This window comes from Diceros bicornis, unplaced genomic scaffold (assembly GCF_020826845.1).
Source record: "Diceros bicornis minor isolate mBicDic1 unplaced genomic scaffold, mDicBic1.mat.cur scaffold_986_ctg1, whole genome shotgun sequence".
Taxonomy (NCBI): domain Eukaryota; kingdom Metazoa; phylum Chordata; class Mammalia; order Perissodactyla; family Rhinocerotidae; genus Diceros; species Diceros bicornis.
The window spans coordinates 15,213-27,713 of NW_026691873.1; the positions used below are offsets into that span (position 1 = coordinate 15,213).

Consider the following 12,501-nt stretch of genomic DNA (forward strand, 5'->3'; position numbering starts at 1 on the left):
TGTCAAAATCAACTTTTCAGAAGTCTAGAAATTAATCAACACCTTATAAATATCTGAGGAGAGTTTAGTGAAGAAACATGGTGGAATCTTGATAAAGGGAGCCAGCTTTGTGGCACTATAACTTGCACTATCCCATCCTGCTCTCACAATATCCTCCAAAACTTTGAAAACCGTCATTCTCAGAACTATAGTGGCTGAGACATCCAGCAGCCCAGCAGCCATAATGGGTTTGGAGCTCTCAAAAGACCCATCCCCGCCGAACTCTCACTAGCTGACCTGCCTGGAAGCTCCCTGAAAAAGCCCCATGGTCAGGGCTTGTAGTCACTTGACTCAGAGCTTGCCCAGGGAGGAAAGTCCGTCCCCAGGGCACTTCCTAAAAACAATCAAGGCTAATTGTTTTCTATTGTAGTTGCCTGAGGGAGTGATACCAGCTGAGGCAGGCAAGATGTCAGCCAAATCTTAGAAGAAAAATTGGGAGAATGAGATGTCCACAGGGGCCTTTGAAAAGCTGCAGTGTATTTGCCGGCGTCTAGAAGGCCACATGGGCTCAGGGCTGTGGCATGCCCGGGAAAGACTTGAGAACATCTTAATCTCTCACCTCTAGTTGAAGGGTTGGCTTAATATCTGAAAACTTGATTATGTAATACACTATATTAATAGAATAAGGGCCAATAACACGCAATCTCAACCACATATACAGAAAATAATTTGACAAAATACAACACCCTTCATGTCAAAAAAAGTAAACACTCAACAAATTAGGAATAGAAGATAACTTTCTCAACCTATAAACAGCATCGATGAAAAACCCACGGCTAACACCATATTCAATGGTGAAAGACTGAAAATTTCCCCCTAAGACCAGGGACAAGAAAATGATGTCTTCCCTTATCTCATATGTTAATCACAGGTACTAGAGGTTATAAAGAGGGCAATTAGGCAAGAAAAAGGAATAAAAGAAACCCAGATTGGAAGGGAAGAGGTCAAACTATATGTTTTGCAGAGGAGAAGATATTTTATATAGAAAAACCTAAAAAATACACTCCTCCCCACACACAATATGTGAACCGTATCTCAATAGGTGTATAAAAAATTTAAATTGCCCCATGTGCTTAGTGGCTCCACTACTGGAGAACACAGTTAGACTGCTGATATTTGTTGAAAGTCTCCAGAAGAGGAGGAGGAGGAGGAGGCTGGAGGTTGGTGGCCCCAAATGAAAATGCTTTTCTCATTCCCCAAAAACTTATGGAAGGAGATGGTAGGATTAGCTGACAGGGATGTGGGGCAGAATGGGCACCATGTCAGTGACATCAAGATCAAGGATATGTCACTTGAGCTCAGAGTCATCAGCCACCATCTCAGCCAATGTTTCCAATCTCCTCAACCTACATCAAGTCGGTGACCAGGCATGAGTGGAATATGTCTCACATCTGGCTGCCCTTGTAGAGCTTGGTGACCTAGAACAAACACGAGGGAGAGTGGGTGAGATGGAGGTCTCCTGGCGATGCAGGGTGCCACTGGAGCCAGTGAAATATCACAGACCTTGGGGCAAGGGAGACCTGTCTTCAAATCCTGGCTCTGCCCCTAACTCACTGTGTGACGCTAGGCACAATACTCCCCTTTCTGAGCTTCAGTTTACCCATGTGAGAAATGGGCAAGGCAGCTAGGACATCACCTCTGGACACTGAGAGAAGCCACACATGCAGGGAAAGTGAAGGGGTGAAACAATCACGTAACAGATGTAAGTCAGGCAGAGGAATGACGCTGCCCTCAGGGCAAGGGGAGAAGGGAGAGGGAGACCCCACCTGGTCCTGGGTGTCTCTCGGCAGGGTGGTGTACTCTGAGCATGTGGGCTCCAGGTTGCTGAGGTTCCCGACGATGATGCGGAAATGTAGCTGGTGCTCTCTCTGGATGGATAAACTCTGAGCTGCAGAGCCAGGAGCCACGGAGAGGAAGAGCTGAAATGTGGAGACTCTCCGCTCCCAGCACAGAGGGATGGTGGCCCACGGGATCAGGGTGGTGGGTGCAGATGGCGTCACACTTGTGGCTGCCCCATCCTTCTCAGGCCTGGGGAGAGAGGGATGTGGGGACTCTGGAGAGAGGTCCTGAAACCTCTGGGAGTGGGTGCCAGAACTGGAAGGAGGAAATGGGAGGACAGTGGGGAGACAAAGAGGGGTAGTCACAAAAGTGGTCATTAGGGGCAAATGCTCAGGGGAGGGTCTCACCTGAAGGAGACCAGTCTGCAACTCGAGTAGAAGGGACCCAGGCTGCTCCTCTTGAACAATGATCCAGCTGGGGAGGAAGGAGGAGGAGGATGAGCAGGAGGGACAGGAGTTAGAGGAGGGGCTCGGTGGGATTTAATCCACCAGGCTCTGCAGGACCCTCTCAATGGAGTTGAACATGGCTGAGCCATTGCTCCTGTCTGATGAATACCAGAGTGTGGAGATGGGGAAGGTGACTGTGAGGGTCTTCAGGTTGTGCCCCAAAGCTGCAAGACAAGAGGGAGAGCAATGGCCATCTCTGAGAGCTGGCCTGAGACCAGACCAGAGTCCTGCACTCATTATAATCTGTCGTCTTCTCTCATAGTGGCACCACCATCCACCCATGTCGTCACGCAAGTCAGAACCAGCATATCTGCTCAGCTCCTCTTCCCTCCCAGTAATACCCATTCACCTTGCACACTGGTCGTCACATATACTCCATCCCTGTCTCAGCTCAGGTCTTGACTTCTTTCACCCAGACCAACACCCCAGCAGGCTCACTGGATGCTCTGTCTAAAGGATGTTCTACATGGACTACTAGAAGAATCTTTCTGAAATGAATACCTCACTAGGGCCACCACTGCTCTAGTACCACCCATGGCTCCCTATGGCCTTCAGTGTTTAGTTCAACCTTCTTGACCTGGCACTCAAGGCTCTACTCAATCTGGCTCCTGCTGACCGTTCAGTATCATTTTATCCATCTACTGCTGTTTAAACTTCATGCTTCACGCAAACCAAATTGGTTTCAATTCTCCCCTTACAGCATGTTGTTTCTGGCCGGAGCCTTTGCTCATGGAATCCACTGTGCCAGGAAAACCTTTCATCCTTTATTTGCCATGGTCCCTCCTATTCATTCTTAAAGACTTCATTCTGGTGAAACTTTCTCTAGCAAGCTCTTCCCCTCCAAATTATGCCAGGTGTCTCTCCCCGAAACATCCCACATTGTATTATAATGGTGTGTTAATTTCACAAGACTAGGGGCTCTCTGAGGGCTAGCCTTAGACTGAATCGTTGGTAGAATCTTTGTGATCAGCATGATTGCCCTAAAACCAGAATTTCACACCCTGGCTTCCCAGCTCCTGGATCACAACTGGCTGGTGGGGGATTGGGGCCGGAGAACTTCTCTTGGGAAGCAAAAGGGGCCCCCGATACCTGTGGTGGCTTCTGGTAGCACAGGTGATGATCAAGTATGGAGGGACGTGGTGGTTGGCTCAGGAGCTGTGGCCAGGGCTCTCTTCAGGGAGGGGTAGAGTGGGAGGAGCCCTCAAGTTAACCCGGGCTCCAGCAGTGGCTGTCCCATTACCACCATTCACAGATGAAGCATAAATGAGAGTGAGGGGACGGGTGACTGTGTGAGTAGAGGGATGAGCATGCCTGTGGATGAGAGGTGCCCAAGAGAGAGAGATAGGTGAACAAGAGAGACTGAACTCGGAGGAGAGACAGATGGACAGGCAGAAAACTGGACAGACGGATGGGATACCTGGAAAAGGAGGACCAAGGACGGCGCTTTAGCAGAATTAAAGTGTAAACCACGTGGGTCAGAATGTGTGGAGAACATGTCTCTGTCTAAGGCTTTCTCACCCTGGGCTGGGACTCTCCACCAGAACCCGGGAGGGAGAGAAGGGATGAATTAGTGCCCTTCCAGGTCCTTCCCTCACCAAGGACAGCAGGTGTAGGAGAACATGTGCTCCCCATCCACAAAGGCGGACGGGACCCAGGAGATCAGGGCCAGGAATACTCACTGTTGGTTGTCGGGGCCACGGCTCCATAGGTGAAACCTGTGGAGAGAAGGCAAGACGAGCTGAGCAAGAGTTGGGGTGAACATAAAGGATTAAGGAGAGGGAGGATGTAGGGACCTTTGTGGGAAAAGCAGAGGGGAAAACAGAGGGGAAGAGGGGTGAGTTGTTCAGGGGGGCGGCAACGAGATGGAAGGTGGCTGGACCCAGTGATCACACAGTGATGAGAAGTCTGAACCCAGACCAGGTGGATAGAGAGATGGATCATAGCTCACTTTAGAGCAAAGGAGGTAACACAGAACTCCGACTGGGAGAGACAGCATGGCTGTAGTACAGCCCCTCACCACTGACATAGAGGCTGTCCCCATCCAGGTTGAAGGAGCCCAGGTGGCAGACGCCCTGGGTCTCATGGCTCAACTCCCAGTAGAGTCACTCTCTGTCCAGCCCTGGACCTGCGCGGGTCAGAGTGGAAGGTGCAAATGATGTCCACCCCAGTGGCTGCCCCACCCTTCTCAAGCCTGGGGGAATAAGAAGATGGGGATGTGGACTATTGAGCAGAGGTCCTTCTGGGTGTGGAAGGCGAGAGAGGGCAAGGGAGGAGGCTGAAGGAGATGCTAAAGGGGCTGCTCTGATGCTTGCAGGGGCTCTCCTAGGTGTCTCCCGTGTGAGACAACCCCCTCACAAGTAAGGCCTGACTTCATTTACGATGTGGGGGGGGCATGTGAGTGGCAAAGAGGGGTGAACACACAGACCTGTGCGAGGGGGCACCTGCAGGTCTGCACAGACAGCAGCGAGGAGCACAGTCAGTGCCCTGTGCCATCTGATACATGCAGGCAAGAAAGTACCGTTACGTTCTCTCGGTTCTACATTCCAAGGTCTTTTCTTTCTACTTATTTCTTGCTCCACAGCCATCAGCCAGGCGTAGGGAACAATCATCTTATTCCTAATCTTATTCCCAGCACCTCCCATCTTGCCTATTAAGTCTTCATTCTTAACCATGAAGTCCATTTTAACCCCCGTGTTTAGACCAAACACTAATTACATAATCCTTCTACTCACATCTCTCCAGAGTCTGCCCACTGGTCTTAGAACAGAGCCCCAAGTCACTCCTGACCTTGTCCAGCCTGTCCCCCTCGCTGGTCTGGCTCACACCTCTCCCCCTGTGTTGACTTGGCTCAGCCATCCCTCTTCTCAGTTCATGGACACACCAGGCTCTCTGGTTCAGGGGTGTCCTCCTGCGGGTCCCTCTGCCTGAAACACTTTCTTGAACACACTCCCACACCCTCACTCCAGTCTAACCCTCCAACTAGCTAAATCCAGTCCCAACTCTAGCTCTCAAGCTAAATATCAGTCCTTCTCAAGAGGGCTTCCCTGCCCCCTCAGGTTGAGTCCCCTTGTGCCAAACTCCAACACATCACTCTCATCATTAACATTTCAAAATCCAAATTCCCAAATACAATATAAATTCCATGAAGGTGGTACAAGGTCTCTCTGGTTCACAAGGTCCCCATGCATGTGGCCCAGGGCCTGGCTCATGAGATGAGGAACCATCCCGGTTTGTCTAGCACTGCCCTGGTTTGAACACTAAACATCCTGTGTCCTGGAAAACCCCTCTGTCCTGAATAAACGAGGATGGTTGGTCACCATAAATTATACACTCAGAGACTATCTATTGCATGACAAGCACAAATTCCCCTCAAGAACGTCACAAGAAAGCTAGAATGAAAAAGGCACACACACAGAAAATTAGTAGAAGCCAACAACTAAATACAAAATTACTTAACAAGATTCTCTGCAACGTGAATCACCAGACCATTATTTTAGAAAAGTTTCAAGAATCAAAGTTAATTCCCTTTAGAAGGCAAGGTGGTGAGGACAGTCTTTTTGGAGACTAGTGCCCTTCCCTTCAATCTACAGTGTTGCTTAGTATTCCTCCAAATGATTTGAAATGTCATAAAGAAAAAAAAATGCTCAAAATGAATCTGGCTACTGGCAAATTAAATTTTAAATATTTTATTAATACAAAGAAGTTCAAATCATCTTTTTCCCTGAATGCTCCTCTATTTCAAATTTTTGTGGAGGATTTACAGGATTTTAGAAGTCAAATTGAATGGTTCTAAAGAATGTTGCTGAGTATCCCTGCTAGTATTTCATGGGATGTCTTCTAATACTACATACACACGCAAAACATTTTTGTATTTATAATATGTATAAATCCTGACTTTTGAGTATTATGCAATGCAAGTAAATCTATATTTTCTACTATAATCCACATTTGCAGTTATTTACGTTTGTTTCATATGTTCTTATTTGCATATAACTGTACTTACTGAAATATTTACCACACAGAACCACGCACAGTTTACCATCCTTCACTTGAATATAATCCATAAAACATCAATAATTTTTCTCAAGATACCCTCACTCTCAGTGAGTCCATGTGGTGACAACCTGAGACCAGGATACCCCACTGGCAGGTCTTCTGCACAGCGGAGGCTGCCGGAACCTCTTGGTACCAGGTCCACAGGGTACTCACCTGGTCACACAGAAATCCATGGATCAGCGAGAACAGGTGGCCCCTGAGCCTGGTTTCACCTCAAACTTGAGCTCCACAGATGCTTTTCATGTCTGAGGGGGGAAAAATGCGCAAACAATCTTTTGAGGCATTTTATAGGGTGTTGGATGGAAAGGCCACCCCATTCACTCTTCTTTTTTTGTATTTACTGATTTAACTGTAACTGTTGGCTGTGACTGGATTTTCCCGATTCCTATCCAGCCACCTGCTCCCCGAGATGGGAGAAAGCAGCTTCGTACTGTGTGCACTTGAGTCACTAAACTCACTTGGCTGGACAGAGACATTTTGGTGACTCTGGACCCTTTAAACAAGCTTGTCATTTAGGGACCTTGTAAGTGACTCGCTGAATTGTCAGCAATTTCCACCCTTCATTCAGGGCTCGGGAGTTTTTCAGGCCCTGAAGCAGGTTCCCCAACTTCTGCACCACTGACATCTGGGGCCTGGCAATTCTGTGTCGGGCTGTCCTGGGCCCTGGAGGACGCTGAGCAGCATTCCTGCCTCCCCCTCTAGATGCCAGGAGCGCCCCCATTTGTAACAACCCAAACACCGCCTGCAGACGCGGATAAGCTCCCTGGGGACAAAATCACATGGAGAACGGTGATGGGGACTCTGAGGAGGGGACGTTGGCGCCCGGAGCCAGGAGGAACAGCAGCCTCGGGGGCCCTGAGCGAACAGCCCAGGGGAAACTGACCTGCGGGGAGACAGAGAGACGCCGGGCACTGACGGGGCTGCCCACGCCCCAGGCGCCTCCCTGGACCCCTACCCGAGCCAGGACCGCCCAGCGCTCACCGGGGCCCGCCCCTGAGGGCAAACGTCCACGAGAATCCCATCCGCGCCTAGAAGACGGAACACACCGCGAAGCCCCAGGCTCCATCCACGGCTCCGCCCGTGCTTCCGCTTCCGGTCTCGGGCGGGCGTTCGGGGAGGACGGACGTTTGGGGGCTCCGGGTCGAGGCGGCGTGCGGGGCGGGGCGGGGCCGCGCACCCCAACCTTAAGGGAGGTGTCTAGTTTCTAGAGTGAGTGCTAGGGTGGGCAGTGGGCTGGGTCAGCAACAGGGACAGGACCAGGTCTAGGGGCGGGGCTGTGGGTGGGGACAAGGGTGTGGGCGGGGACCGGGCTGTGGGCAGAGCCAGATCCGAAGGTTGTGGGCGGAGACCAGTTCCAGGGGCGGGAAGAGGCGGGGGTGGGTCTGGAATAAGTCAGGTGGACGTCAAAGGGGGAGGAAATGAGCTCCAGGGGCAGGGCTGGAGGCGGGGCTTTCCTTGGACCCCCTAGACTGTACAGGTAGCTGGATGTTGAACAGCTTTTCTTCATTCCTTTCCCCACTTTTACACAAACTCATAGAATGATGTGCCCATATTTAAAATTATAAATTTTTTGTGCCAGTTTGCTTTACTTAATTTCGTTAAAATATTGGATCATATATTCACATTTCTCTACACCTTGCTGTACCAAGCCAGGAGATCAGGATATAACACTATTTTAATTTTAAAAACGGGGGGCAGAGAGGCCACTACGTCCTAGATACACATATAGGAAAACTTCAAAGAGTGGTGCAAAGTCAGTAAAATATTCTCACTCTACCACTGTCTCCCAGTCCTTTTGCACAGAGATAAACATCCTTTTCTCCTCTATCGTTCCAGACATACTGTGCATATGTGAGCCTGTGTATATGTTCAAGCCCAAGAGGGATGTCCCCAAGCAAAACCTGAAGCCCATGAATTGTCTCATGCGTCAGAAGTTACTGGAAAGAGATTTAAATTTTCGGTGGAAGGAGATGAACCGCTGATGAATCCAGAGGAAGACAACAAAGAAACAAGAGAATTTTCCCATATAAAAGGTCAAAGGAAAAGTGAGACAGAAAATGTATTCATAATATCTGACGTAGCACATCTCTGGATAAGATTCATATGCTATAAAATGGTAAACATTTATGTCATGAAACAGTAGACATTGAATTTTGATTTATCCTAATTCATTAAATAGTTATATTGAGCAAGGGGAGTTATATTTTTCACATATGAAAGAACTCTTCATGCTGATTGTTTCAGAGAAGAAAGAAAGTATAAATAGTCTAAAGCTGAAAAATGAAAATGCTGTATGAGTAGCTAATTTAGAAAGATAGATTTTCAACCAGAAAATTGAAGTTGTTTTTGGAACCAGAGTCAAGATTGGGGAAGGTAGCTTTTCATTATAAGGCTTGAAGTATTATTTGAGAGATGTGCGTATAGACACACACACACGGGAGCCTGAATTTATATTCCAAAGGGATCATCTAACTCTACAAAGAGTTTGTAAAAAGGATTCACTTTACAACAGTAGAACATATTTTGAAAACTACAGACTTCAAGCGTAAAAAAAGCTGTCATCATCCCGGTGGAAAAATGAATGGGGCATCGCTTTCCCACCGACGTGGTGATAAGTATTTTACGTACATTACTCTTGAGTATTTTCACAGCAACCCATAAGGAAGATGGTTTTATCTATCTCCTTTTTGCAAATGAGGAAATTGGTGACAGCATATTGCTAAAATTTTCATATAAGTTCTCAATAGATATGGTTTTATGTTAAAATTGTTTATTGAATTCTCTTTTCATTAATAAAACGATATGTGCCATTCTTACAAATAAGCAAAGGGTGTGTAAAAACAATTTAGCAAAGAGACAGTTTTATATCCTTTTGATATAATTAAATATAACAATCACTTTATTATTTTTCTGCACTCTGCCTCACATCTAGGAAGATACTTCCTATCTTAAAGGCTTACTAGAAAACTCAACTAAAAATCAAGAATCAGGGAATACGCATATTATGCCAGGTTCCTGAATACATGAAAAAAAAGCCATTATAACAAATTTTTGTACAAAAATCTTAGATCATTCATGAACTGATAACAACACAAATCATGATTAGGCAAGGCATTTCTGTAGAATGACAAATATTTAAACTTTAGACATTTAGAAAGGTAGTTCATTACAGTAACTAATGTGTATAAGAAAAATTTTTTCAAACTCACTAAGTGCCAGGAAATCGTTTGACAAAATGCACTGCAACATTATTCACAATAGCCAAGAGATGGAAACTACCTAATTGTGCATCTGTGGGTGAAAAGATGAAAAAAGTCTGAGGCATCTATACAATGGAATATTATTCAGCCTTAAAAAGGAAGGAAATCCTGTATTCAGAATTGCTTGCCTGGATCATTTCAGTAGCCATGTGCTTTCTTGCTTAGTCCCCTCTGGTCCATTCGCCAACCAGGAACCAGGGTGATCCTTTTACAATGTAAGCTCCACGACCGCTAGTGGAAACCCTAAAAGAGATTTTGGAGGTAGACTGCCTGGGTACCAGCTGTGTGAACTTGGACAATTATATAACCTCTAATATTCCTCATCCATACCATAGGGGTTAATCGTATTGTCTCGATGGCATTGTTGTGAGCATTAAATGAGTGAATACATGTCAGATGCCTAGAATGTGCCTGGCACATTGTAAGGCAACATGAAAAATTTAACTGTAATTATAACTAAATTAAATATTTTGATGGCCTATTAATTAAGTTGAACCATATGAAATTTCTAATACTCAACCAATTTGATCCATTATTATTGTTGAATAAATGATAAAACTCAGTCTAGGCAGGCTGTGTAGAGTCAAAAAGGATTGGATAAATGAAAATGTTATTGCAATAAATAAGATGAAATAGATTGCTTTGCAATTTACAAAGCAGTTTCTCATACTTTGTTTCATTTAATCTCTATAGAATGCTTTTCTGGGTATTATTACCACTGTTTCAGAAGGAGTAACTGACTTGCCCCAAACCACACCACATTATATAAAACAATTAGAGTGGAAACATCATTTCGTGTATAAATACCATATGATATTTTGTTTTCCCTTCATAATATCATCCGTCCTCTCAAGAAAGTAATGAAATAATGCTGATTCCTAGGAACTTAGTCTTAAGGAGACATACTCTCAGATGATCAACACTATGTCTTTGAAACAGGGGTGTTGTGAGAAGAAACTTGAGACCCATGATTTCTGGGTGTTCAAGTCCATGCTTAGAGTTCTGGGAAACAGTAAAAAAAGGGGAATAGTCCAGAATGAAAAAAGTCTGACGTATATGTAACTTTATTGATCACCTCAAAATTCTCTTTTTGTTTATGGTCTGTGACACCCTACTAGAATATAAATGCTCTTAGGGTAGATCACTGCTATCTTGCAGCAAGTGGCAGGCGCTGAGTAAATATTTATTAAAGACATGAAAGTGGCCTTGAATACATCTGCTCTTTACTCACCAGAGAACAGCCCCATAGCAGGCAAATGGCATCATTAACAAAATTTTAAAAATCATATCCTTATTAGCTCGTAACCATGGATACAAGGCTCCAATTTATTTCATACTTTCTAAGTACTTAAGCATTCTGGTGTATTAGGGAGTGTTTCCACAGCCTTGCTGTAACATAAAGCAAGACTTTTTGGCCCATTGATTGCTGTTTCTAGCAGGGCCCATCTCTATACTTACCTCTAAACAATTAACTATAGATTTGTTATCCCAATGAACAGCGATTTGGTATGGAACCTGTTTTATCAGTGTCATGCGAAAGTATACATTTGATATGTCTTTAAGGGGTGATATGAATAATAATGTTGCTGCAGAAGAAGACAAGTGAAAATTCTCTCTAGTCTTTGTCAAGTGCATCTGGGTGAAGGGTATCTTGGAGTCACTGGATTTTAGAACTTAAAAAGACTCATCCAACTCTTCATGTTACAGGTGAAGAAAATGAGGTCTAAAGAGGTTGAGAGATTTGACCAAGACTAATTCCTGGGACTAGAGAGAGATCCTCTGATTCTCAGCTGGCCACATTGCATAACATCTCCAGCTCCAAACAGCCAAGAGAAGCAAGTATGTTGATTTCCAGCTTGAAATATTTCCCCTTCACATTTTTACTTTCTCTCTCTTAGATGCCTGCTCTGCCCTGACAAGGAATTTATCTGATGTTTACGCTACACTTAAGAAGAGGACAATGCTCCTGGCAAACACTATTGAGATTCAGTGTGATATTGGAGAACCGAGTCATGAAAAAACGAGAATCAACAGAATAAGAGGTAAATAATATTAGAGAAGAAGAGAAAATCTATTATTTTAGTGGGACATAACTTATAAAGTTTAGAACTGGTAAATAAGTGCAGTAATGTGAAAGGAAGCTAGATTCCTATATGAAACATCAAAAATACTGTTATATGAGTAAGAATTAGTTTAAACATGTAAGTAATTATTCCATTCCTAAGAGCAATGAATTATTTAAGATGAGTAGTTAAAATAATTGGAACTACATATTAGTTATATGAGGAAGATTATAAAGAGATACAAAGCATGTAAAAGCTCAGATTAAATGGAGAGATATACTATACTTGTGACTGAAAACAGTGTTTCAAAGATAGTTTTCCAAACATTATTCAGATTCCATATACTTCAAATCAACCTTTAAAATGATGCAGTGTTTGTTTTATAGACTAAAAGATATCCATTTGTAAAATAAAACACTGGACCATAAACTAACATTATTCACAAGTAAATCATTCCAAATGGATGATAGAGCTAAAATTAAAAGTAAAATCCCCACGTATAACAGTGGTGGATGAGAATATAGAAGAATATCCATAATCTTAAAATTAGTGAAGATATTCTTAATATATATGCTTAAAGATGTCTGGTTGAAAAGAGGAAGGAGGAAAAGTAAAATGGAACGTGATATGGTGTCTGATTTTCTTTCAGAGACTTAATCTAAAGAAGAATATTCTAGTCTATGATATTGGATAAAGAAATAGAAATCTGTGATAATTATACAAATAATGAGAGGACATATTTAAATCGTAGCATAATATATCAGTTAGCTTCTGCTGTGTAACAAATCACCCTAAAAT

At 44.4% G+C, this 12,501-nt stretch overlaps 1 long non-coding RNA gene across 1 annotated transcript; it reads right to left on the bottom strand.

Moving 5' to 3' along the window:
* Nucleotides 1-2,231: 2,231 nt before the first annotated feature.
* Nucleotides 2,232-6,571, bottom strand: LOC131403993 (uncharacterized). Its single transcript, XR_009219691.1, has 4 exons — nt 6,534-6,571; nt 4,004-4,039; nt 2,367-2,488; nt 2,232-2,292 (listed from the first exon to the last, which is right to left on the bottom strand). It is a non-coding gene; the product is annotated as an uncharacterized LOC131403993 (long non-coding RNA).
* Between the last annotated feature and the right edge of the window lie 5,930 nt (nt 6,572-12,501).